Source organism: Amblyomma americanum, chromosome 7, assembly GCF_052857255.1.
Source record: "Amblyomma americanum isolate KBUSLIRL-KWMA chromosome 7, ASM5285725v1, whole genome shotgun sequence".
NCBI classification, from domain to species: domain Eukaryota; kingdom Metazoa; phylum Arthropoda; class Arachnida; order Ixodida; family Ixodidae; genus Amblyomma; species Amblyomma americanum.
In genome coordinates this window covers 26564384-26591257 of record NC_135503.1, presented here as the reverse complement: position 1 = coordinate 26591257, position 26874 = coordinate 26564384, and the positions used below count along the sequence as shown (strand labels likewise).

Below are 26874 nucleotides of genomic sequence, written 5' to 3'. Positions count from 1 at the left end.
ATGGCTGCAGTGCTGGACTGCTCTGCCAAATGTCGTGGCTTCGATTCCAGCTGTGGCAGCTGCATTTCATTCGAGCTCATGCTAAATCACTCATGTGCCGAGGTTGGGGTGCGAGTTAGGGAACCACATCAAGAGGATCAAAAATATTCAGCATCTGTTCACTACGGCGCGGCTCACAGCCACGTAGTGTTGCTAACTACGCGTAAAAATCCACCAAGCATTTACGAGAACTCCAAAATATGCAAAAATATATTTTTAAACACTGTGTGTGAATTACATGTGTATGAGAAATGCGATGATGGTGATGATGAGAAATGCGAAGCGGCTTCGCCATTTGCCGGCCAATACTATCAGCGTCCTTTGCAGGACGCTTATTTTGCCGAGATTTGTGTTAAAAAAAAGGGTGCGTGGGGGGGGGGGGGGGGAAATCACCATCTGGTCATTTCCAAAGAAGGCTAGATTAGTGCAAATCCGAAGGCTCGTTTCCATTCGAGATGGCTCAGCGATAACACCATTGCAGACACGTCAACCGCAGCCAACCCCAATAATGTCCCCTTGTATCGTGTCAGATTCGCCGTTAACCACAGCCGCGCAAATCATGCGACACCGCACCGCCGTCGCCGCACGGTTCACGAACCTTCTCCACTTGACCTCCCAGCAGTATCACTGCGAACTGGCTTCCCTGACTCCTTTCGTTTTTCTGCTTGCTTTATCGTTCTTCATCCCCCCTTTTTTTATTTGTAGATCTCGGCGTGTTTTGAAGCAGCCAGGCAAACTTAACGAACGTTCAATGAGGCGAGCAGACCACAGCGAACGTAACCCGACCCCCGGGTGTCTGGCATATGTAAGGGCACATGTCCAATGCTGCCGTTGTGTCTCTTGCCGCGGTTTCCGAAGCCGCCGCGGCCGGCATCTCACTGCTCCCCTCGATGCAGGCTGTCTGGTCTAGCTGAGGCCACATCGAGGACGCCGACCCGTTGATGTCGCGAGAGCTTGCACTGCCTCCGGTGTAATCTGAACGTCGCCTGCAACCAGAAGAGAGAGAGAGAGATATAGGCGCAGAGAAAGAGGATCTGAAAGAAGAGTGAAAGATTGTGCTTGATATTGGCTTGTTTCTTTGTTTTTTCGTAATCCTCTTCGCGTTTTGCTTGGGGCTGCAGACCCTCAAATCGCGGGGTGTAAGTAGTTCGCGTGTAGGCAAGAAGAGCAGCAGGGCTGGGGGCGCAGGGCGTTCTGCAAAAGGGAAGAGGGGGGTCATCCTCTCGAATACGTGCTGTCCGACATATCAGTGCCGTGTTCCAGATTACAAGCGCGCGCTCTTGAGGCGAGGGAATCTTTGCTCGTTTTATACTTTGCACGCACGCGTCGCTGAACGATCGACTCGCGCGTCGGCGACAAGTCGTCGTGGTCGCTTTCACTCTTGTGGTCGCCTTGTTTGGTTTTCGAATTTTAAGAGCCTCCCCCCCCCCCCCCCCCCCCCAACCTCGCCTTAAGAAGGCACTTTCACTGTCTCTTTCGTCGTTTGTCTACGTAGTCTACACGGAGGAGGTATGGAAGAGGATTGGCGGTCTGCGTGTTGCGTCGTCGTGTACAAGGACCTGATGTGCAAGGCGAGTCTGGTCGGGTCGTGTGGCTGCGTTTTATTTATTTTCATTTTTTTCTACGCTGACAGTTGAACTTCGAAACATTCTTCAATTCACTTGTCTATACCTTTTTGGGGACAGTTTCGAGCCCGCGTACATTTGGAAGGCCTTGATAGCAGGTAGCATACGGATGACATATATGGCGGCGGAAAGCCACTTATAGGCACGTAAAAACGGAAACCAAATGCATCACCGTACTCTCTCGTAAAAAGAAGCGTGGCCGTCGGACGCGATGCGAGAAGCGCTTTGTCGCCGAATAGAAGGGACAGCTTTCTTCTGCGTCGGGCTTGGCTTGGCTTAGGCTTGTGGATTGTCGCCGCACGAACGCGTCTCCGTTCGTACCTTAACGCAAGATAAAAAAAAAGAGAAATGAAGGTAAAAGGAGACGCACCTGCAATAGGCGGCGCGTTGAATGCGCTCCAGACGGGACTCAGAAATAGCAGCGCTGCTGCGTTCAGGGAGTATAGTGTGTCCCTAATCCGACACATTTCAGGATGAAACCGGTGGGGGCGCTCGCAATCCACTCAGTCGAGACGCATGGCGGCAGTGTATTGCGAAAGCGGCTTTCCCCGCAGGAGGCTGTGCATTTGAGCCGGGTCGATGTGCCAGTGTGTCACTGAAGCCAAGTTATGCTTCGCGTCAGTGTGCCGACCGACCGACCGGCCGGCCGGCCGGCCTTCCCAAAAAGCTGGTCAGCTCAGACCCCTCACACTTGTACACGGTTGCGCGAGCGACGCGGAAACTCAAGCGAAGACTGCGCGCTTGCGGCGGGGCAACCTATAACTTGACGCCGCGGCAGCAGCAGCAGCAGCAACTCCAGCAATGGCTGTTGAGCCTCGTATGTGTTTATACATATATACGCGGACACGGGGCACTGTGGTACCAGTGCGGAATTGAAAGGCGCAGGCGGAAAAGAAGAGAGGCGGTTTTAAGAGCACCAAAACGGGAAACCAATAATTTAAGCGCGCGCGCTCTGCCCACTTCTCCGACGCCTGACTGACTCCCGCTGGTTTCTATCTTTTTTTTTTCTCAATCTCTGTACGGCTGCTTGCTGCTTTCTTGTTGCGTCGCACGCTTTGCCTATAGAGCGGCTCAGTGTCGTAGGTATAGATCTTTTTTTTTTCTCCTCCATTGGCACGATGCTGGCCAAAGAAGGGCAGTTCTATTTGTACACAATTTCCTCGTGCATTTTAGATAGGTTGTCGGAGGCAGGAGCTTAGTCTGCAAATAACTCTCAATAGGGGCGGCTGTAAATGTAACCAAACCGAGACCATACCACTACCATTTGTCTCTTCCTGAAAGGCTTAGCGCGCTTACGCGTTTGTAGAGTGGCGGTGGTTCTTGAAGCTTGAGGAAAAAAGGTTTGACTGCCCGACTCGCTTCCTGGCTGCTTTTCTTGTTCGTGACGAACTATATTTATCTTTATTTTTGTCTGCGCTCAGGCAAAGTTCAATTAGTTGGCATTTCGCCGGTTATGAAACAGCTACAAAAAGAAGTAAAGGTAGAGGCTGGTCGAGATGCTTTGAGTCAAACAAGTGGTGACAGATGACAACTTCTGACCTCCGCGATCGTGCAGAAGCTCCTTCTTACGGTCGCGTGAGCCGAGCCGCTTGTTCTGTATGAATTCAAAAACATATGTAAATAATAATGGTAATAAATAAGAATACATAAGCTGTGTGTCGTCAGCTTTACTTCCTCGTATACTAACTACGTTGGAGAGGAATTAGCCAGTTTGCGGAGACAGGGTGGACACAGCTGACACTCAGGGCAATGTTAATAGGAGGCCAGTGGGACAGGGCTTTGTCCCGACAATGGATGTGACAGCAATGACATAACAGGCTGGGGTTAAATGCTACTGACTGCTTAATCGCCACTTTTTATGCACTGTAGCATTGTTGCTGACGCACGGGAAGTCACAAAAAACTAAAATGTGTAAGTTTGGCTGGAGGCTGGTAAAACGATTTATACGAAACCGGTTTGGCCTAGACGTCCTTCCGCACTTTGAATTCGAAAGTTCACCAACAGCGCACACACCGCGCAGCATCTCTGTGCAATTAACTCGTCATTTAAGACGTTGTGCCGTTATCAGCCTCACACTGCGCAGCATCTCTGTGCAATTAACTCGTCATTTAAGACGTTGTGCCGTTATCAGCCTCATAATATGCGTCGCTGATAAACGATGCTGATTACACAGCTTTAATCACATCCGGAGCACGCCTTCGATTCAGCATTGCGAAGTCTACCTTATCTGATCGAGCGAGTGAGGTCAGGCCTCATCATACGCACTGCTTTAAATGTGTAGCTTCCACACACGTCTGCGCTGAACTAAAGCCCTTATATCCGACTCTGTTTCACACATGAGAGTTGCCCAGTTTTATCTCCATTCGCTTAGAATCGGTTAACTTTCCTCCTTTGCTCAGCTTTCATGCAGTATCTCACCTTATTCAGTGAGATACACCAGCTCTCAGTCTTTAAAAGGAAAATGCCCTAACGCACCCATCGTCTATGTGGCAGCCTCTTCCACTTTGGCGCTGTCATTTCTTTTTCAGGTTTGACTAGCGTACGTTTAGATGCAGCGACAAACCGGTCGTGGCATGTGCGACGTAAAGAATTCTCGACCAATAGCTGCGTGTCACCATGCGGCGTCTAATTCGTCTCCTGTGCAAGAAGCAAAACCACTAAGGGCCGGTAAATAATTCCTTATTGATTTTTGCGATACTTGTGCAGAGGGCGTCTCGATGCAAACATAACTCGTGACAGATGGTTGGAACATCGGACATAACACTGGGCTAGGAGAACAACAGTGCACTAAGAGCCATTTTACGGGCCTCTAAAGCACCACATCCGTTTGACAGAGATCGTCACCATTTGTTTCACGCGTATCCTCAGAGATCACCGCCCTTTCCGTGATCATTCAAACCCACTGCATTTATTTTCACGCCCTGAATGGAAGTTGAGTTACGTTTATGCAAGCTCCTGCTCCACGGTGAAGGAAGCCGTACCAACGCCAGAAACAGGCAGCCGCCAGTTTGTATTCAATTCTGCTTGTGTGGAATCCGAAGGACAGCTGTAAATTGTACTCATAGACGTTTTGCAGTCGTGAGAAATCGGTGCGTTATTCGAGTGAAATAGTTTCTTTCTTTCTTTCTTTCTTTCTTTCTTTCTTTCTTTCTTTCTTTCTTTCTTTCTTTCTTTCTTTCTTACAGTGAGCTTATCTCATAGGCTGGATCTCTAGTCCCGCTTATACTGGAAAAGGCTCCTTAGGCCTCGGCCCGCTAGGCGACGCCTGCTGTACGTGGCTGAAACATGTAGCCCAGACTTTCTTTCTTTTTTTCTTTCTTTCTTTCTTTCTTTCTTTCTTTCTTTATTTATTTATTTATTTATTTATTTCCTTATTTCTTTCTTTCTTGCAGTGAGCTGGTCTCATAAACAGTATCTCAAGTCCCGCTTATACTGGAAGGCTGCTTAGACATCGGCCCGTTAGGCGACGCCTGCTGTATACGTGGCCGAAACATGTAGCCTGCATTGGTGATCGCCCCAGAACCGTGTGATGGTTGCGGAGCGCACCCAAAGGTGCCGCTGCTGCAGGGTCCTGCCGCCCTAAACAGCTACAAGCAAAAGGGAAAGGGAGGCCACGATTCACGCACGCTGGCCCTCACGAGGAAGGGGCGTGCAAGTCGAGGGTGGGGATGTTGAGGGCTAGGTTGATGTGGATGAGGTGGCCTCCGTGGGCGCTTCGCCGCCTTTCTGGAATGTAGGTGAGGCCCGGGGCGGATGAGAGAGGCGCGCGCTGTACGCGTTTCTGAAGAAGCTCTGACGCCGGGGGGCAGATCCTGGCGGCGTCACGTGACCGCTGACGCAACGCCCAGCGGGCAAAACAAAAGCTGAGAAGAGGAAACACGGCGTGGCCGCTTTTTGCTGAGCGGGATGGGAGGAAAAGAAAAAAAAAGCAAGAACGAAGAAGGAAAAACATAAGCGGAGCGGGGCCGCCTTTTTGCTGCGTCTGCTGTTGTGTGTTAGCCGTGGCCCCCATTTGCCCGCCGGCATCGGGGAGAGCATCGCTAATAATCGACCCTGCTGGACTGGGCAAGGTCGGCCGACGCGAGGAGTCCAGGCTTGAGCTTTCTCTCTCGCTCACCTCAGGCAACGCGTGTGCACACATATACATACGCTCGAGCACCTCTGCGCACTTGCGCAAGCGGGCTCAAGCAGTAGTAGCAAAGAACTTTATTAAGGATACAAATTAAGCCAAACCTTACGAGGCGGTGTCATGCTACTTTCCTTGAAAAGTTGGTTGCAAAAGTGTCATAAGTCCCGAGTCGTGCTGTTTGCAGTACATAAAGTTATGATGTTGATATTAGTTGAGGTTATCAACAACGAAGTATGGAATTGAGTTTCAAGGACTCATGAGAGAAAGAAGGACGGGAGAGTCCACCATCTTGGTATGCGTGATTCTTCGCTGTGAGTATGAGCAGATGGCTGAGACATGCCCCTTGGATGGTCGAGAGGTCCCGATACTTGGTCTCCTACCGTCCTTGCCGTGGCCAAGACTAACCCAACAACGGCGTCGGCTTCTCAGCCGCGTAGTGAAGCTCTTATGAAATCCCTAAGCCAAAGACTCTCGAAAGTTGACGACAAAAGTTCTCCTTACCTTACATAGATTGAGAGCTTAAGGGATACCATAAGTGCCCCATCACGCCGGTGAGAAGTAAACACCATTGCTGGGTTACTTTTGGCAAATACAGTACACCTCGCGTATGCCAAGCTACTTGACCCACCAATGTACCAGAGCTCGCCGACTGCGCTGTAATGCCTCTAGGGCTGCTACGCAAGCAAGCGAGCGAACGTGCTGTGGAAAGCGCGGTTTCAATTTTGGGCCCCAGGCGGAGCTAGTCGTCGACGAGAAGAGGAGAAGCATAAGGCATATTAGAGAGCAAGAGAGCGGCATCACGAGAAAGGCCTGGAAAGGCAATCCTCCTCCTCTTGGCCGAGTAGGAGAGGAGGTTAGATTTTTCGGAAAGAGATCGCGAGAAAGAGATGGCTCGGGAGAGAGAGAGAGACGTGAGGAGAGAAAGAGGGCGCCAGCATCCCCTCGCGCAACAAGTCGTCCGCAAGCGCGAGCGTACGTAGCGATTGTCGGCCCGGCGAGATCGCCGCGCGAGGACGTGCGTGTTGCGAGTTCCCGCTAAGCGGAGAGCGCCGCCAGGTGTGCCTGCCGCTGTCGATCGACGTGCTTGCTGTGTGCGCGCACTCACCCAGTTTTGTTTTCGGGCCGTCGGCGGCAGCGCGGCGTGTTTCGGTGCGGGTCTTTTTTGTGCCGCGTGGTGTTGTCCGCTCTGAGGGTAGTGTGGCCTACGCGAGGTGTGACAGTTGCCGTTGGTGACTGCTGCTGCTAAACGACCACCGACTCACGTGGGACCTCGGCTCTGCAACAAAAAAATTAAACCTCTTGCACAGAGAGGAACTGCCCGAAGAGCTGTTTCTTCACTGCGCGACCTTTCGGCAGGGTTGAGCGGGCCGAGCGCTGGATTGTTCGTTCATCGACGAAGTTTCAGTCAGCGTGTGTGTGTGTGTGACAGGCAGTTCCCCCGTCCGTCAAAAGGCGGGCGTCGTCACCAAGACTGTGCTGTTTGGTTCACGACCATCACAGTGGACGACTACTGTTCATCCGTCATTCGGCTTGTGTGATACTGCATCGACGCACTCGCTGCGAAGGGATCTTCAGCGTCTTTGCCACCCTTGGATGTGTCAAGTTTCCTAGAGCAGCATGACTCAGCCGCGGCCGCTGTGCCTCGAAGGTGAGATTCAACCAGGATAGCGGCGCTTGCTCTGTGGCGACTTCAGCCTTCTCTCTAGCGTCCTTCTTTTTACTTATTCGGCGGCGAGCTCAAGCGCGATGTAATCGAGATGCGGTGCGGATTAGCCATGGTTGCTTGTCCTGCAGTACCTTCCCAGCCAGCTATTGATCGATTCTGTTGCATGTTTTGACTCTTGACTAACATCTGTTTATTTACCCAGCAGTTCGCTTATAAGTTCCGAGATCTCGTGCTCGGAAAGTCCTAGCCACCGAGGAACGAGTTTCCTTTTATTGGAAACTCCGACAGATTCACTGCCGACCATGTTCTTCTGCTCCAGTTTACTGAGCTGAGATATGGACTCTTTTGATCTTTCCCATCGTTGTTTAGATAGTTCAAGGACGAGTAACAGCAAATTGGGCAGACCTGGCGTTAGCGAAATTACAAAAGTATCCTGATTACCGAGCATAAACAATTTGACAGCACTTGACTTTTTTACTTACAATACTCGTGCTCCATTTTTACCTCATACACTTCGCTCTGGGTAGTATGTTTTTCAAATTTTGGCGTGGCATCCTCCACCGAGCTATTCCCGCCCTTTTTATGGCGCCAAACTCCGGGGCAAGCCCGCGTTTTCCACCGGACGTACGGGAGAGAGTGAAAGAGCTTCGAAGACGGGGATTCTTAAGGCGGGGAGGAAATGCTGCTCTCGCTGTTCAGCTTCCTTTTTCAGCATTCTTCTTTCTTTCTTTCGGAGTTCCATTTCCGCTTACAAATCCGGACCAGGACATATGGGAGGCGGCAGGGGAGGTGTCACACAAATCGATTTCGCGAAGGCAGAGCGCGCACAGTAAAGGGCGTAGAGGGGCGAAACTTGACTGCCGTTTGGCCTGAGGCTGCATTGAGTTCAAGTGCTCAGAGCTGTACTGGAGCAGCGGTGCGCGCGTTTTCTCTTCCCGTCTCCCTTAACTGTTCGCTCCTCACATCGCGTAAAAATGTGCGTTCGAAACTCTCAATGGCCGAAAGACTAAAAAAAAGCCGACACAGAGCTATGTAATATGACCTGACGCTTCTTTATGACGACTTTTAATCGCCCTAGTAGGCCTAAACTCATACTGTTTTAAGAGCTGTCGACGCCATTCGCTCCCAGAATGACACACCCAACATAGCTGGGTTCCGGGTTTGTAAGATATGTTGCGCTGCTAATCGTTGCAGCATGAGTTAGGATAAGAAAAAAATATATACGAGGCGCAACCTGAGGAGCTTGTGGTTGTCTTCTCGCCTCTGTTGCGTCTTATTCTGCTTAATCGTGGTATATAGCTATTTACGTCAATCGAGAATCAGTGTTATTAATGTTCCGGTAATACGATCTTAGTTCAGTTAATCACAGCCTCCTGATACAGAAAACGATTAGTTTTCCCGATTATAAAGTCCTGCTTTCTTTCGGCTCGCAAACTGAACTGTTCATTTACTGCGGGAACAAATCTGTTCATTCAGCGTTGGAATCATCGGGGAGCTCCTGCGCGAGGTCACGCGAACGATACGATTGTTACCATGTCGGGCATTGCTTGTTCGCGTCACGCTATGGAGCGCAAACGCTCACCGCCTCCTGAGCGTTTTGTGCACTGACCCACAGTAGACGGCGATAAGCTGGACAATAACTGGAAAACGTTCTTGATACCCGTCATGCGCGTACACACGCCCACGCATGTCGCCTGACGTCAATGGGCTACGATAACGCTGCTCCAGCAGGAACTGCAGTCGGAGAGTGATATCCGGATATGCTTGCTACTGTTTTATCTCCATATATTTTGCAGCCCACGTTTGTCCCTTCTTGAGATTACATTGATAAATAGGCGCATAGAAGACACTCGTCACTTCATCTCTCCTTTTTACTCTGCGGGCTGTATAATCTCTGTCATTCATCGTCCGCTCGCGTCCCGCAACTCGACGCAAACATTGCATCGCGTTTACTCGGTACTGTTGAATTCTAAGCGTCCATCGTTGTGTCTTTTTCATGAAGTGACAGCATTACGATGTGATACGACCAACGTTCGTTTCAGCTATCGCACGTTCAAGAAAAAATAGCGCAGTCAACACAGGCGCCACGTTTAGGGGTAGCCTGTCACAGCCCTCGCATTCTACGCGAGCAGTCGTCTTCAGGCCGCAGTGTATCCGTTTCACACATGGTTTTAGCGCTATTCCGCTCAAACTGGTAAATATCGAGACAGCAGGTAAACCGAGCACTCACGGCTCTGGCTACTGATTTCGACAGGACTGATCCGTCGGCGTTTCAACAGGCGACTTACAGCGCGGTACCCCTAATCGGGGCCACATTACGCACAGACTCGAAACCCTGTTGGAAACGTGCACGCAAATCAGAGTGCTTCCGATCCGTGGGCGTCGATGCTTATAGCACCCACCTCCGTTATAGGGGCGCAACCTGGCTTCTGCGGGGGAACGGACGCAGCTGGCAAATGTGAAGGGAGACGACCCCCTTTCCCTTCCAGCGCTTCAGCCCCTTTAAAAAGGACGCCCTGGCTTCGCCCAATTGCCGGCTCGACGCTCCGTTTTCTTTTTTCCTTTTATGACATGCTTGGGGGGGGGGGGGGGGGGGGGGCATCTCTCCTTTATTACTATTTTGTCCTGGCGCGCAGGCACGCTCTCCTGCCGCTACCGACAACTCGTTTCCGTGCGCGCATACTTCGCGACCGGCACACCGTGAACGGTCATCTGTTTTCATTATCGTTGCAATGGCTGGCGGCCGCTAGGGGCGCGCTCGCCAGCGTGGACTGCTCCGGCCGGCCGGGGGTTGTTGAGCCAAGGCCCCCATGACGACGCCGGCAAACCAGCGGCGAGGAATGTGGAACGGTTTTCTGCTCTCTCGGTCTTGGAACCAGCCTGGGCGCCAACTTTCTTCTGCTTCCTGTCCTAACGGCGTCGGTATGACAATCTGTATAGGTGAACCGGGGACTCGCTCCGGTAGGTCAAAAAAGAGCTCGCCGCGAGCGACCCTGAGGCCGGTGACGATGTTTAGATGCCATTCTTTTTGATTGTGACGGCATCGGTTTCGTAACCTAGCTGTAAGGTGGGGACCGGAGTCTTGGCCAAGAGAGAATGCATCGATTGCAGCGAAAACAGCGCGCGGAAAACGGGACAGCGACGAGAGGAAACATAGACACAAGAGCATGTACCAACTGGCCCGGCTACTTTCAGTAATGAACATCGTTTTAAAGGTGGTAGTGAGATTACGTACCAGTTCTGTGTTCGAGCTTGGCCAAAAGTTGCTTCGAGCGGCAGTTGGAATGTTTAAGCTCGAGCCTGCAGTACAGAGATATGGTACATAGTATTGCAGTAAGAGGTCCCAGGGTACACGAGTGCATTGGAACGGACCTGCTCAGTGTTGTACTCAGTGTCTCTTTAATAAAGCAGAAATGGAGTTGATGGACAATAACAAAGGGATGTACAATAATCATGATGAAGTTATCCCGAGTGCGACTTTATTAATAATAATAATTGGTCTTTTGGGGAAAGGAAATGGCGCAGTATCTGTCTCATATATCATTGGGCACCTGAACCGCGCCTTAAGGGAAGGGATAAGGGAGGGAATGAAAGAGGAAAGGAAGAAGAAGGTGCCGTAGTGGAGGGCTCCGGAATAATTTCGACCACCTGGGGATTACAAGATGGCTGTTCAGGACAACTCTATCCTGTTATTGTTCTCAGTAAAAAGTGAATCTCCAGCTCTTTCTGGATATGTTGACTCTAGTCGGGGAGCTGAAGATGTCGAGAAAGGTGCATTTAAAAGTCTACCTGCCAGTCAATTCAAACTCATGGCGCCCTTAGCGAAAAGGACGGTGTTGCCACCGTTGCGAAGTGAATGGAGGTGTAGTGTAGACCCCGGGATCCTCGTCAGAAAAATCTGTGCCGACGCATGCATTTTAATTGCGAAATCGGCCGGGGGCGGCGACACCTGTAAGTTCCTTCTTTTTTTTTTTCTCTCGTTTTCGGTGAGAGTGGTCTCTATGTAATTAGAAGAAAGGACAACAGAAAGATAACTTTTTCGTGTGTTCGCGGTGCTCTCTGAATATGTCGGATCAGAACAACCTCGAAACGTTCTCAGGAAGAGCTGCTTTTCCGGTGGTTGCGTCACTTGCTGCGCTTCTTAGCAAAAACGGGCAGCTCTTGCACCTCGGCGACCCTGCGACACATCCGTGACGTCGACGGTGTTTCCTCGTGACGTCCGTGTTTCCCCGGGGCGGCGAATCGGGTTCCTCGTTTCTTTATTCATTGCAGCGGCGTAAACATCTCAAGCTCGTCTCTCCACCTCCTCTCCTCGCGCTCTTTTTTTTTTTTCTTTGGCGCGCGCGCGAAGATAACCGACCGAGAGTGCCCTTCGATGAGAAGAGAGGTAGAAAAGAATTCGACGTCTCGCTTCTCTTTCGGAACGAAGAGGCAGAGCTCTCCCTCTCTAAACTCCTGTTTTTCCATCCCTGTCCCACGACTCTTGCCGCGTTCTTGCGTTGTTTCTTAACCGACTGCTTCTTTCTCTCTTATTTCCTTTTAATTCGACTCTCCGCTTCGATTTCTTCTTCTTCTCGCCTTTCGCTTTCTCTCGGTCGCATCCGGTCTGCTGGCCGGTTCATGCGATAACGACCGCTCGCTTTTTTCTTTTTCTTTTTTCGCGCGGTTTCTCCAGTTGTCTGGGTTGACTGGGGGTCTGGAACACGGCGCTCGCGCAACTTGTTGAGGGGCTACACAAGTGGCTCTATCTGTCGATGTACTGATTTCCGTCATTAAAACTGTGCAGTGTTCGCGGGAATTTGAGCAGTCATCGGCCAATCTCGAGCCGGATTTGTGGCGCCTTACAAACGCGAGAATGGTTGCCGTCTGCCGTACGATTGGGCAGTACATGATGGGCGACGGTCGATTACGAATCACCTCTCACGTATACTGCTAACGTCGAAGCGAATTCGGCCCTCGATTAGTCGATGGCACAGCTCTGTAGTATCTGTAAGGCTGCACGCTTTTAATGAGCCGGAGTTATACGGTCACCGGCGAAGACTCAGTCGAGCACTAAGAGCTCGATGTTGTCGTTCGCTCTTGGGCGCCCCGTTCCCACCGCTCTCGGGTACCGCCTGGGGCCTTACACCTTTGCCGCATTGGTCGCAAGTGGTCGTGTGTGTGAGTGCGCTGTGGGAGAGAAAAGACTAGAAATGCCTCGGAGAAGGAAGGCAGGGAGGGGTTTCTTTGGAGATTGGGGACATCTAGCCGCGCGCGACTTCCACTAAGCTGCTTGCCTCGAAGGGGTTCCCTTCGTAGGCTGAACGAGCTGCCGCGGAGTCCAACTCGGCGCAACAGCAGCCGCAACGCAGTCTGCTTCGGCACTTATTTTTTCTCTCTCTTTTGTTTTCTTCTCTTTCGCTGTTTCTCTTCGCTACGGCAGCCGCTTGCCTCGCTCTCTTCTCGAAGAAGCTGTCTGCGAACTGGTTTTGTTTCTTGTACGCGGAACTAAACGCACACCTCTCCCACTTTTCTCTCCCCCTCTCCCAGCCTCTCGCGAGCGCGAGCTTACAGCCAGCCGAGACGTTCACCCTGCTGGGGCTTTGCTTGGCGGCGGCAACGCAGCCCTGTGTATGACGTCGGCACGTAGTATCTAGAGAGATGCGTCCGAGAATGGCGCTGCCAGCATGAATAAAGAAAGGCGGCAGCCTCAGAGTATATATCCATGCGCGGCGGTCCCGCAGTCTCGACGTCTCCCATCGTGCCTAATTCGAGCTGGAATCAGCCCTTCCTTGCTCTGTCTCCTCCGCACCCATGTTTCTCCTCTCCCATGGTTGGCCGGCGTCTAGGGTGCGCCTTGCAACGCGAACGTCGTAAGGACGTCGTATGGCTATTACGTGTTTAGAACGGAAAGTTTCTTCTTGCGTATTTCGTTTTGTACGGACCCGCCGCGCGCCCATATAAAATGCTCTTGGCGCCGCGATACGTCGGCCATGAAACGGCCTTCCCGGCCGATGTGATGCGATCGGCTACGCCGCCCCTCGTAATAATTGTAATACTCTGTATCCAGGTATGCGCCGCTTTATTTTTTCTTTTCAATCATCTGTCTGAAACAACTCGTGTCGACTTTGGCCTGGTCCATTCATTTCTGGTCATTTGATTTTTTTTTTATACGCAAACGTCCAAGCCATTTAGCGTATGTTCGTAGGACGTTATATCAGGGATATCTGGAATGGGTGGTGAGCTGATGCAGGCTTCAATTAAAACGGCTGCTCGTTATTTATGTGGCACCTATCTGAGGTCCGAAATAGAAGAAAAGATAACGCTGTACTCGTAATAATTCAGTGTCGCGGGAGAGCGTCATTTGTAGGGCGTACTTCATCGGCAAGTTATCGATTGCAATCAATGAACCTCGTTCGTATCGAGCGTAAGCAGTCAGGCTCATTCAACCTAGTACTCTTAGACGTGTTCTATGTGTGCCAGTGAACGATAACCGCAGGCACGCTGCTTACTGCCTTAGCTGTAAAGGTTTAGTCTTCTTGCTTCTGTCAAAATACCGGAAGTTTGAGTGTTGAACTCTGAAAACGCGTCGCACATCCTGCGGCAGGTTTCCGACTGTTCCCTACGGGCAACAGACTAGCGATGGTTGTATGACTCCTGCAATGAACAATAACAGTTGCAATCAGCCACGTTTGAGAGTTTAATATCAACCGGCAGGTGACGGGACACTCTGTAAGTTTTCAAGGTGCGACTGCACCGAGTGCAATTAGTTGACACGTGCTGGTTGTGGACGTGGACAGCTCGAGCGCGGGAATTCTTAAAAAAGCTATGGTTGACTTCGCACTTGTACTTTCTTTTTTCGCTTTGTGTAGAACGATTAGTTTTGCCCTGTTCGCGCTATTCTTTCGCGAGCACTCATTCACCCCTTTAGCGATGGGTGACATTCTCGGCATCGCGTTATTTTGCATTAAATTCTTTCTTCCTGCTCATCTGACACCCAACGACATCGTCCCTTATAATGGCCGCTTCCGCCCCCGAAAACAACCATTAGTCCGAGAAGATGGTGTATCGTGCCTGTCTGAACCGTAATAGCCTGCCACATGCCGTTTGGTCTGTGTTTCCGGCCGCTATGAAGTCATTTCATGGCATGTCTATGTCATTCGCGTTTCTTTTCCGAGTCTCGGGGACAAACTTGGAGAAAATAGCCTGTGCTTCCTTGCCTTGTTCGTGTGTACTTTTTTTATGGCCAGTAGGTGGGGCGACGATCGCGCTGAGCTGTGCACTTTGGGGGACGCCCCTCCGTTCCTGCTTTGAAAACTACCAACGCTTTAGTTTCCGGTCCCAGCACAACCGGCGTTGACTGCGGCTCGAAAGAACAGTGCCCGCTTAACAACCCGGAAAACGGGAGCAAAAGAAAAGATATCCCCGCCGCCACGCGTAACGCGCGTAGCCCGTTGTCAGGTCGGGTTCGGTTACGTTGAACCCAGCGCAGGGGACGACTTGGGCATTATCGCGACAACCATAGCAAGCTCTTTCCATTCAAGAACGGACTCAATGGAGTAGACATAGCAAGAAGAGGTGGCGGAAGGATCGTGGGCAGTGAAGGGCGGTAGATTGGGGGGGCAGAGCCTCCAGCTATCATTTATACCGTTGATAACGCGTGTCCACGCTATACACGGACCCGCGACAGCGGGGTAGTGTAGTGAAAGCGGCTGCCGACCATCTCTTGAGAAACTGACCACGGCGAGAGCGCCTGTTTGAGGGCAAGAAAAGAAAGAAAAGTAGCTGCGAAAGCCCGCGCTGTCGGAACCGGAATGAGAAATGTTCTGAGCGGGGGATTTACACCGCAAGAGAGTCCGCTCCCCGGCTGGAGGAGCGGACCCGCGTTATCGCGAATCCGCGCAGGAAGGCCGGCTGGCCATCCACTGTGGTAGTGCGCCGTGCGCGGCGCTTCCTGTGGCCGCTTAGCGGCTACGGCGCATAGCAGTGACAGCCTGTCACGTTACTCATACGCTGATAGCCGCTTGGCGTTTTTGTTTGTTTGTTGCTTTCACTAGTTCCTCCTTCTTACATCGCGTAATGAACGGGGTTCGTTGACCAGCACGCCTGAAACAAACGACGTGTCATGCAGGCGCGCGGCAATGCCTTCCGTTTTGGCATAAGGTGCGTCCCTTTTCTCTGTGGCCGGCATGTTTGCCTTGGAGCACCCCCCTCAGCCCACCTCGCACCCTTACCCCCGGCAGAGAGAGGCTTAATACAGCTCCCGCTTCAAAGTCCCCCTCCTCTCTTGCGGCTATGTTTCATGGCTTCGCATGCTTACTCAGCTTGGACTGTTCACTATACCTTTGCTTTTACTTTATTTTTCCACCTTGTTTTTGACTCCTAAGTGGATGCGCGCGTGCCTGGGATCTTGTATGCTGAGCCGGGATAGTCTTTGCCGTTCTGTGAGAGAGATCTCTGCGGAGATGCTCGACTCGTCTTGGCTTTACTTCTTCCCTTTCGCTTTTTCGCCTTGCGCGGCGCGTTAAAGAAACACTTTCGCCGTTCCGTTCGCTATCCGCCGCCAGATCGCCATACCGGTTCTAACGGATGACGCCGGACTGCAACGGTGTGCGAACGCAAGAAATATGAGCTGGCGTGTGTGCAGTGGAAGGGGGAGGCGAGAAACGACCAGTGGTGGTAGCTAGCTCCTCTAGCGGAGAAAAATGAAACAACGCTCGTAGCGAAACGAAGGGTTCCTGTCCCCTTTGCTCTTGTTTGTTACTTTTCAATCCACTCATCTTTTCATTTTCCTTTCCCTTCTCGTCGCTCGGGGAGCGGGCAGACTGGTCGGCGCCCATACGAAGATTCCGCGGCGATTTGTCATTCGTGAGCGACGATGAAGCTCTTCTTTCTGGCGGCGGCAGCGACTTCGGTCTATCCTTGCTTCACTTTCGTTCTTCCAAAGCACGCGAGGGGGGGGATGTCTCCCCCATCTTGCCCCCGCCTCCTGCATGGAAACCGCTGGGTCGTTTTGTTTTTGTTTTTCAGACTTAGCGCACCACGGGACGGCTCGATCTCTCTTCGAGCTTGTAAATGAACCGCTGCTCTTCTACCCACACCCCACCCCTCCTCCCTCACCACCGCGTTCTCTGCCTTCTTTCTACTCTTTTAGGTCTGCGATTTTTGTTTTTTAATACTTCTATGGGTGTCGTGGTCGCCGCAGTCTCCCTTCCTCTGCATCGCTCCGGGATGCCGGCGCTTGTGGCGAAGCGAGCCTGAGGGCATCTGGACTCGCTCCCGTCTTCGATTTCAAAGGGGGCAGAGGCGACGCCCGCTCGCACAAAGCGGGCCCCACTCGACTTCCCGATCTCGACGGCTCTTTTTCTCTGCCCTTTGTTGACACTTTATTTTTTTTCTTGATCACTGAAATACCGCAGTGCAAACAAGCCGTGGAAAGCTTTCCAAGGGCAGAACGGAAAGACCGAGGAACGGTGTTGGATGAAGCAACAAAAAAGTACAAGTATCAATGTTCAGTATAAGTATGAAGCGCAGTAAAAAAAAGGGCTTTGGTGGCGAGGGGAAGGGAGGGGGGGGGGGGGGGGGGGGGGGCTTGTTCTGGCACCGCTGACCACGGCGAAGTGTCAGCGGTCAGTCCAGCCAGAACGGCCTCTAGGCGTGACCTCGCTCCGAACGAAGGGGCGAGTCAAAACGGGGGAAAGAAAGCTCCGAGTTTCGGGCTAGCCCCGGTTGACCAGCGGGCGAGGAACGCGGTCAGCGCATCGACACTTGGCGTTTTCCTACGTTATCCACCCCTCCAATATGTTCTGTTTCTTTTCAACTCTCTTCAGTCCTTTTTTTTTTTCCTTCTCGCACATTCTGCTGCTCAGCTTGAATGCTGCTCAGTCTCCGCCCCACACACATGTGGGCAAAGAAGTCAGCTACGCTGGTGTCTCTTGCGGCGGGGGGGGGGGGGGGGGGGGGGGGGGGGTGGTTCTCGCCGAGTCAACGCAGCGGGTGGGCTTTGGCGGCGAAGGCATGAGGAGTATGCCAGCCATTCCCTCCCTGTTCCTCGTTTGGCGTTTCTTTTTGTTTGTTTTCGTTTATTTCGGTCGTTTTTTGACGAGCCGCCCGAGCTTGTCTGCCGAGGCCCCGCGTCCACATCTGGCAGAGTCAAGCGGTGGGACGCGACGGCCGACTCACGTTTCCCCAAAGGGACACGCACGCCTTGGCGGCTGACTGGTCTGTGTACAAAGCAGTGCTGGGCGTGTATGTGGATAGAGAGAGAGAACTGGAGAGGGAGAAACTCGCCTATTTCGGTGATCAGCGTTTGGTGACTCGCTTCACTGCCTGGCGGGAACTTGAAGCTCATAAATCACTCGGAAGCGTACGGAGAGAATCGCGGTAATAGCGTTGAAAAAACCTTGAGGAGACAAATTGCTCTTTCACTAGCGAGTCAGCGTGCCAGTTAGCCGCCAAGAACTTCGTATGGCTACGTGACACCGTGCGCGAGGGTCGCAGTATTTACGACCCATGTTTTGAACTTACGTCGCCAGCTGCTGTTTCGTGTAGGCTTGATCGCTTGATGTGACGACGTTGTTGTGTGCCAATGCTCTGTTCCGAAACACTGGAGTACAACTAAAAAGTAGACTTTGCGAAGTTATTGTGACTAACGGTGAGGTCTACTAGCTGTATAGGCATTATTACTCACCCAATAATCCCTCATAGTATTTGCTGTTTCATTCTCTCAAGCAACGCGATTTCGTTCTAACGGGAGAGCACGTTAGGGTGCTTCGCTGTAGCCGAATATGACGCCCGCGCAAACTACACACAGCCTCGCCGACACCCAGCGCGAGAAGTGTAGTCTTGTTTTCGTCCTGGCCGTGCGCGTGCGAGTAATTCCTCTGGTCTGACGCCAAACGCTATGTGAGCAGGTGTTTGCTAATACGAGAGTGCGAAATCGAACTACAAACAGCGCGCGACTGTCTCTTTTCTTGTGCGCTAACACGTGTATACGCCAGCGTATTAGCGGCGAAGAAGCCAGGCTGTTTCGTCAACGCGAAGTAGCGTGTCGCAAGTGAAACGTGACCTCGGCTGATGAGGGTGGCGAACAGAACGCCTGGTCCCTAACCCAAGCTCGGAGACCTCGCCACGCAACGGTTTTGCAACAGTGCAATGTGTCGCGTGTCACAACCGACCACACAGCGCTCGACGCAATCACGAGAGAGAAAGAGGTGTCCTCTCCTCCTATGCAATGCTTCCAGGTGTCGCGGCGTGGCTGGTCTCGCATTCCTATCACTTCACGTGACCCATATGACACCCCTTTCCGCTTAACCGCTGACCGCTGTAAGGTTTACGTCCACATATGGCCAAATAATGTTGAGGCGCATTCAAGCAGAATGCAACAGGAAATTACTAGGCCAGTTTTTGGATGTTTCTAAACAGTCCATACATCTCTCCGAAGGTCTATACTCGCTGTATTCAGCCTACACAGCACACAGAAGTCTGCGCACTCTTACATGTATGAAATTCGACATGTACTTACTTCGTTTATTCAAGTACTACTTCTGCATGAAGCCGCCGCGGTGGCTGAATGGTTATGGCGCTCGGCTGCTAGCCCGAAAGACGCGGGTTCGATCCCGGCCGTGGCGGTCGAATTTCGATGGAGGCGAAATTCTAGAGGCCCGTGTACTGTGCGATGTCAGTGCTCGTTAAATAACCACAGGAGGTCGAAATTCCCGGAGTTGCTTTGGGACGTTAAACCCCAATAAACTAAACCATAAACTTCTCCATGACGTTAGCTAACAAGTGCGAACAAAGTCCGACCTACTGTCGCAAGCACTTCGAGTGTTGTCTCGTCAGTGAAGTGGAACGCTGTGAATTTCCACGCATGCGCACCGCGCTCATTCCGGCGGCAATCCTTGCTCGTGGGCCTCGCGGTAGATTACACGCTGTGAGACAGGAATAGTACGTGCTCGTTAAACCCGTGCGATGCATCGCTCGCCGGAACCGTTGTCATCGGCTGTTTGCGTGGCTCCGGCGAGCGGCAGTTTCGTCCAATTAGGCCTCTCAATTAGCGCCTGCGACCGTCGGACAATAGAGCAAAGGCGAAGAGTAGTTGGGCCGGGGAGGAGGGTGGAAGAGAAGTGAAAAGAACAGAGGCCGTTGCTGAAGACGCTGGTGACAGTTTCCCGCGCTCGCTCTGCTTCCGTCTGCAGCGGTAGTGGTCTGTCCGTTGGCTCCGCGATGCCACCTTGCGTGCAGCTTTCGGGGCACGGGATGAGCTACTGCGTGTCGCGGCAGCTCATTTCGTTCCGGCTGAGGAGCTGTTGTTTTTTCGTGGCTGGTTCGCGCGCAGCGGTGGCGACCTCGTTTCCCGCACCACACTGGCAGAGAGAGAGAGAGAGAGAAAGAGGTATTGTGTTAGCGGCGCTAGCTGCTTGCCACTCCTGTAAGTCGTAGGCGCCGAGCTTGGATACATAACGCTCCGGCTGGAACGTTTCGTAACAGCGCCCTTTCAGCACGCTTGTTTTTTTTTTTTTAAACTGATTCTAAACTGACTGTAAGCCTCCTCAGTACCTGATGGTTCCATAAAAAAAAAGAAATAAGATAACTCATTTGCATCTTATGCTACAGTCGCACGCTTATGCCCGCTGAATACAGTTACGGACGTCAAGGTTAGTCGCATCGATACATGCCACTTTGCAAGGAAGTGTTAGCAATTTCCACGGTAAGCTTGTAGCGTTGAGGAGCTGCGAAGAAAAGTCGGCGCATGTTCAAATGAATCGGTGGCCTGATTCGAAAGGCGCTCGTGCGTTCGAACAGGCTGCGATTGATTGGTAGTAGTAGCGGCAGTACGCTTTCCGTTCACAACATTTAGCCCGAGAACGCGCCATTCGCTGAGCGACCTTACTTCCGATCAGCATCGTGAGTACAACGGCAAATCCCTGTCACTAACAGCAGTCGCGACTGGTGGACGTAGCTGTCCAGGCAGCTTTTGCCGGGCGCCGTTTGCTACGCCCTGTAGCACACCACGTTCTTCTGCGTAACAGAGACAAGCTCCTCCTGTCCACACCGCGATGAGCTAATCCAATCGTGTCCCTCAGACCCAAATTGAGGGCAGATTGTGCGCATGCTCCAAGCTGTCGACTGTGGTTAGGGTGGGCGAGAGGAAGCGGGGGGGGGGGGGGGGGGGGGGCTAGTTTTCTTTCTATTTTTCCAGTTCTGCTCAGCGGCACACGCGCAAACAGGAGCCGGCAACGTTGGCGAGGGTAGCGAACCGTAACGCGCAGCGTCGTCGTCAGTGCATCTGCCCGTTTGCCTGCATGCGCAGCGTCATGTCTTCTCGCCCGATTCTGTGTGTGTGGGAGAGGGCTGGGAATGAAGTGTGTTGCGGGAGGGGGGAGGGGGGTGGAGAGGAGCCACGCGGGTCTCGCGTCCTTTCGCTGGTGACGGACGTCAGGGCCAGGCGACCTCTACTTGTGCGGCGGCGCGACCTGGCGACCCGCCTGGCCTCGGATGCGTATGTGTGTGCGTGCTTAGCACAGTAGCTCGACTCGCGTACCTTTTGCGTGCGGCAGATGTGTCGCACTCTGATAACTCCTCCCGCCGCGTGGCCGCTATGGCATTAAAGCGAGCCCTCCTCGGAATCTTACGAGAGAGGGGGGGGGGGGGACGCACTAGCGTGGAATCAAGAAAAGGGTGCGGCGGAAGCAAGCAATAAAGGAATCCTTTGTATGGGGCGGCAAAAGGGGCTACGGAAACCGAGCGAGAAGCTTTGAGGCAGTTGGAGAAAAGCCGCGCACTTATATATGCGTCACATACTATAAGCGCGGTACAGGCACAGCCGAGGAACTGAGCTTCTGAAAGAAGAAAGCCTTTTTCTTGAGCAACGCTGCTCCTCTGGCTGTAGCTTCTCCCTGGCTGCTCTGTGGCGGCGTGGACCGTGAATGCTTTACGTTCACTGACATCATCGTTTCATCTCCCGCATCCTGGTGCGGTGAAGCTCCGCTTTCTAGCCGCGCGATTTCTACAGCATTCTCTGCAATAATGGCGTGAACGCGAGCCGGCTCTTGGTGACACGCTGCTGGCTGGGTGTCTAGACGCTTAACCGGCATATTTCATGCGTTAGATAAACAGCTCGCTCCCAGAACAGCTTCGTTTCCAACCTGACATTTTATATCGCAGCAAAAAAAAAAAAAAAAGCCTCGAATTATCGATATCTGCTGCAGCGGCAGCTGACAAAGTCGTGCCGGAATCCTTTAAGTGGCATTGTTCAAGGTCAAGCCGTAGTCAGGCGCAAGGAACACCTGGGACATTTAATATAAAAAACAGCTTGCACTATCGACCATTTTGTGATGATTGATTTATTGTAGCGCACAACTCTAATCGTGTCAAACTATATAGTCGGATACAACTCAAGAATGAAGCAGCAGATGCCCCTCAAAGGGTGTCCTCCAGCCAATCGCGTCGACCGATTTTCATATTAAGCCGTGAGTATTCGCCTTTCACCTGTCAGCCCCCTGCGATTGTTCTTGAATTGTATCTGACTTAGTATGGAATGTTACTTTTGTCTTAAAGCCTGAAATTTCATGCAGTCTTTAACCAATGACAAAGCTTAATGCCGCTGTTCATAACAAGTATCTGTAGCTACTTCACCATTCCTGGCGTCGCTCGCGAACTGGTAAAGGGAGTCTGCACTTTGCAAACATCTCTGAAAAGCGAGGAAAGAACACATGGAATAAGTAAGAAGCGCTTCAGTGGACTCGTTCTCCTTTAAAATAATAATAATAATTGGTTTTTGGGGAAAGGAAATGGCGCAATATCTGTCTCATATATCGTTGGACACCTGAACCGCGCCGTAAGGGAAGGGATGGAGGAGGGAGTGAAAGACGAAAGGAAGAAAGAGGTTCCGTAGTGGAGGGCTCCGGAATAATTTCGACCACCTTGGGATCTTTAACGTGCACTGACATCGCACAGCACACGGGCGCCTTAGCGTTTTTCCTCCATAAAAACGCTGCCGCCGCGGTCGGGTTCGAACCCGGGAACTCCGGATCAGTAGCCGAGCGCCCTAACTCGTTCTCCTTTCTTTCTTTCTTTCTTTCTTTCTTTCTTTCTTTCTTTCTTTCTTTCTTTTTTTCGCAACTTTCTTGTATCTTCTTTTTCATCAGTTTGTTTGCGGTAAACTGATGTTCGAACAGAGCTTCGTACGTAACGAACGCGCAGAAAGCAAGCAAGCAAGCAAGCAAACGGGGAAAACAAGAACCGTTTTGGGCGCAAACTTGGTCGCGGGGCGCGCGTCTTCTCGGTCCTTCAACGCTTGGTTAACGCTTGGCGCGGAGCGCGCTTCTCGGCTCCCCGGGCACGCGCCGCTGTGCACCCACCGCTGTGCACCCACCCACCGCTCGCGAGCGTGCGGCGTTCACAGACGCCCTCCCCGCTCCGCTGCCGCCGACGTCAGTGGCCCGATTCGAGCGAGCCGCGTTCCAGCAGAGCTGCCACCGTTTTCTTCGTCGTGGTCGTGACCAACGCTGTCGTGCGCGAACTTTCCAGCTGACCTTTCCGGAAGGCGTCCTTGCATGCAGCGTGCAATAACACGTGGTATGCACGACACGAAGAACTGATGCACTAGTTCGGTGAGTTTAGAGGAATCCGTCAAAGTGAAGTAGGTCTCAATTGAGGTAGTAACTATACAGTCAAGTTCAGTGGTACCTGCAACGCTTCGACTGTAGCGCTGTTCGTTCGTTACAGTTCGCACCTGAGACAAATTTGGTTTGCATTTATGATCTAACTTGAAAGGCATCATACATCCAGGGGGGAGCTACTCAGATGAAACCGAGGAAGATCTTTAGGTGTGCTTCTCACTTGTGCTTGGGCGCAGTCATTGTCCACTAATTAATTAGTGGCTCCCCTCACGTTCCTTGCAGCCGTACTCTTAGCTGCATAGCTGATCATGCCATTGGTTGACCGGGTAGACCACGGAAAGCGTTTTCAGGTAGCAGCAACTGCAATCGTGGAACACGTCTAGCCGTAGCATGAGCCAGTAAGTAGTTTCGCATCTGCATTTGTGAGCTGACAGTACCAAACGTTTAGGCCATTACGAAGATGACTTCATCACAAACACCGTGACACGCAACTGGCCGGATGACCCTGCATGATTGCCTTTCGGGTCCGCCGCCATCCCCCCCCCCCCTTTTTTTTTTTAGTTTCCATTTTTGCAAAAGCTACGCGCGATGAGATCACCTGTTAATGCGCGCTCCTAAACGATCCGAATGCATCATCCTCAGTGACCGACGCAGTTCACATCAGCAACAACTCAGCTTACCGACTGTATACGATCAGGAGGTCACGTGCATTCCAGTCGATCGATCGATCGATCGGCATGCATTGCAGCGCTCGCGCTGACCTCCTCTCCCGATCTAAACACAAATTTCGCTCTCGCCTTGATGCATATATCGCGCGATCAAACTCCCGCTACGCCGCGCGAACGCGCAATTGCGCGCGTCGGTCGCCCTGCCCGGCCGTCGCACGTTTTATTTTATTAATATACAATCGGGCTCGCACCGAGCGCCGCCCTGAGTGGCGGCGGGTGGGCAAGCACGCGCAGCGGTAGCGCAAAAGGGTCAAGGCTTAGGCGTACGGGGCCGAACGGCGTTGGGTTTTGCCGCCGCTATACGATGAGAGCGAATTGACAGCGATTGCCGCCGGTCAGCCCAGGGGGGAAAATGATTCGCCCGGGCCCAGCGCAAAGCCGTAATGCGCGCCGCACGGAAATCTTCGGCATGAGTTGGGTGGGGGGTGGAGGGTAGGAGGGGGTGGGGGGTGTAAAAGGAGGCGGGGGATGCATTTGCTTGCGTATACGCCTAGACGGACGGCAACCCGGCGCTTCTCTCCCTTAAACATACCCTTTCCCAAACCTACGCCAGTCACTGTTGATGGCAGCCAGTGCGCTGCACAGACTACTTCTCTCTTTCCCTCTGTCTTTCCCTCTGTCTTTCCCTCTGTCCCTCATTCTCTTGAGGCCGATGTGTTATTTGCCGCTGACCGACTTTTTCCGTAATAAGTAAGGACGTCCGGTGGAAAACCGCTCTATCGCGGAGCCAAATCGTTTTCTTTCTTTGTTTTTTGTCACTGTCGCTTCTTGCCCTTCTTTTCAGTGCTTTTTTTTTTCGATCTTTGTGCTTTTTTGTTTATTGTCTGGACGTCTTCTGGACTTACCCGATGCCCTTGCCTTGCCCGCGCGATTGCGGGGAGAGCCTTTTGTTGTTTGCACAAAGAGTTGACGGGAGCACAATGCCGGTAGCTTTCGGGTGTTTGATGTCGGTTGTCGGCCGGCGGGCTGTGAGGACGTGATTGAAGCTGACCAGCGCGCGTGTGTGTGTAGCGCTTTCGCGTGAACCGCAACAGCACCAGCAGCAAGAGCCAGAGCGACCCTTGCGGTATGTGTTGCCTCCGCCACGTGTGTATACGCCACGCCGTAAAGCGCACGAATGGAAGTGAGGGGAAGAAAAAAAAAAACTCGCTCGATTTCGGGTGACCACCCGAGCAGGCCGTTTTGTGTTGGCGCGAACGACATTCCATGCGAGGTGTTAGGAATCATCGATCACGCCGGTTTCGCCGTGCTGTAACCAAAATTCGGGCCGGCATATGTTGTTGTTGTTTCTTTTTTTTTTTTGGGGGGGGGGGGGGGGGGGGGGAGGGTGAATGCGCAGAATTCCTCTTTGTTGAACTGTACCGCATGCTTGTGCGCGCTGTTGATGTTGTTGGTCCAGCGCGACTACTTCAACCTATCAGGGTGGCGTCTATCGAAGGTGCTCACAGGGGTGAGGATTTTTCCTTGTTCATCACTTTCTGCATGGGCCATCACGATACAGAGCCGCGTTAATGTGCAATTTCTCGAATGTTCTCAATTATTCGCGCCATTCGTTGTTCTTTCAGCCACATGGTTTAAAGGGATAACACACTCTCGGGCACACATACCTCAGGACAAAAAAAAACAAAAAAAGTCGCCAAGGCAGCCTATTGCAGCAGGTATGAAATGACCAAGGTCCTCGTGCCCGTTCAACTCGTGAGCGTTGCTAAAAAAAATTTACCAAAAACAGGGCTTGATCTAACGTCGTACCAACGGCGCCATCAATGCGCATGCGCAGCTTTTGAAAATCCTTGCTTCCTGCGCCACATTCAGCTCGGAGTAGGTGACACACTTCAGCTCTGTTCTGCTTGCGATTGAGCGTCGTTGTTCATGCCAATCACGCTGTTTTGAATCAAGCACATCGTCCAATCACGGAACTGCAGGTCCGGTTACTTCACAAAGAGACTGCACGCCAGAAGCTCGTTGCATCGTTAAGCGCGTCGGCGACGAACGTTGGGATATAAAACAGGGTATAGCACCTGTCCCTCTCGGTTTCACACGTCTCCGTTCCCTCCAGATCGTCGCTCCCTGCGTAAGAGAGCATGCCAGCGCCTTATCAGCAAAACGAGCTCTTCCGCATTCATGCCACTGGCGCCCTTTATTGGGGTCGTTCTCTTTGGAGGCTCCGGGCGAAAGGCAATAACGGAGAACAGCTACCCGAGGCTCCCGCACACAGCGCACCCGTCTGGAAGCCCGCAGCAGGCATATGCAGGAAGTTCCGTATGCTCTCTATAAGCAATGAATAAGAACGCGGAGGAGCCTGGTCGCGTTTCTCTTTTAGATTCCTAATTTTCCACTGTGCGGGTCAGGAGAGCTCCTGGTCCTCCGCTTAGCAGGAAAGCGCAGCTGCTGCGCCACTCTTCGTCCTGCGTGTGCCGGTAGGGAATTTATATTCTCGTATATATAGGACTGTGTATATACGAACCCCGTATACGAGCCGGATGCGCGTTTCTTCTCTAGACAAATGATGGACCCGCTGTGACAACGGTGGCGTGGGAGTACCCTGCCTACCCCCTCTCCGTCTGCTCTATTCTTTATATATATATAGAAAGAATAGAGCAGACGGAGAGGGGGTAGGCAGGGTACTCCCACGTATATATATATATATATATATATATATATATATATATATATATATATATATATATATATATATATATATATATATATTAGTTAAAAGCTTCGTGGCTTGTGTCCGCCAGAGGGCGTTGCGATGCATGGTAGTCGTAGTTGACGACTGGATGCGCGGTTCTTTTTTTCGCGCCATGCGCGAGCAAGCCTGCTGCTTCTATTCGTGTATAACTGCCCTTTGTATGTTCTTGCGTGCGTGCGCTCTGTTTGCGCTACTGTTGCTTTTGTTTGCTGCCTATCCAGTGCATCCTGCTCAGCGTCCGCTGCGGCTGCGACGCTTCTGGACCTCTCGTTTGCGGAATTGGTTTGCATCAGGCGTCGGCGTTTCAGCGGCGGATGGGAGGGAAGCCGGGTTTCGCGAAGCTTGTTTCCGGGTGTTCTGGCGGACTGGCGCAGCTGTCACACGCTCCGCGCC

At 52.1% G+C, this 26874-nt stretch overlaps 1 protein-coding gene across 6 annotated transcripts in view; it reads left to right on the top strand.

Annotated features, from left to right (window-relative positions):
* Positions 1-26874, top strand: part of LOC144098720 (uncharacterized) — a 621279-nt gene that overhangs the window by 439026 nt on the left and 155379 nt on the right. The window lies entirely within an intron of this gene.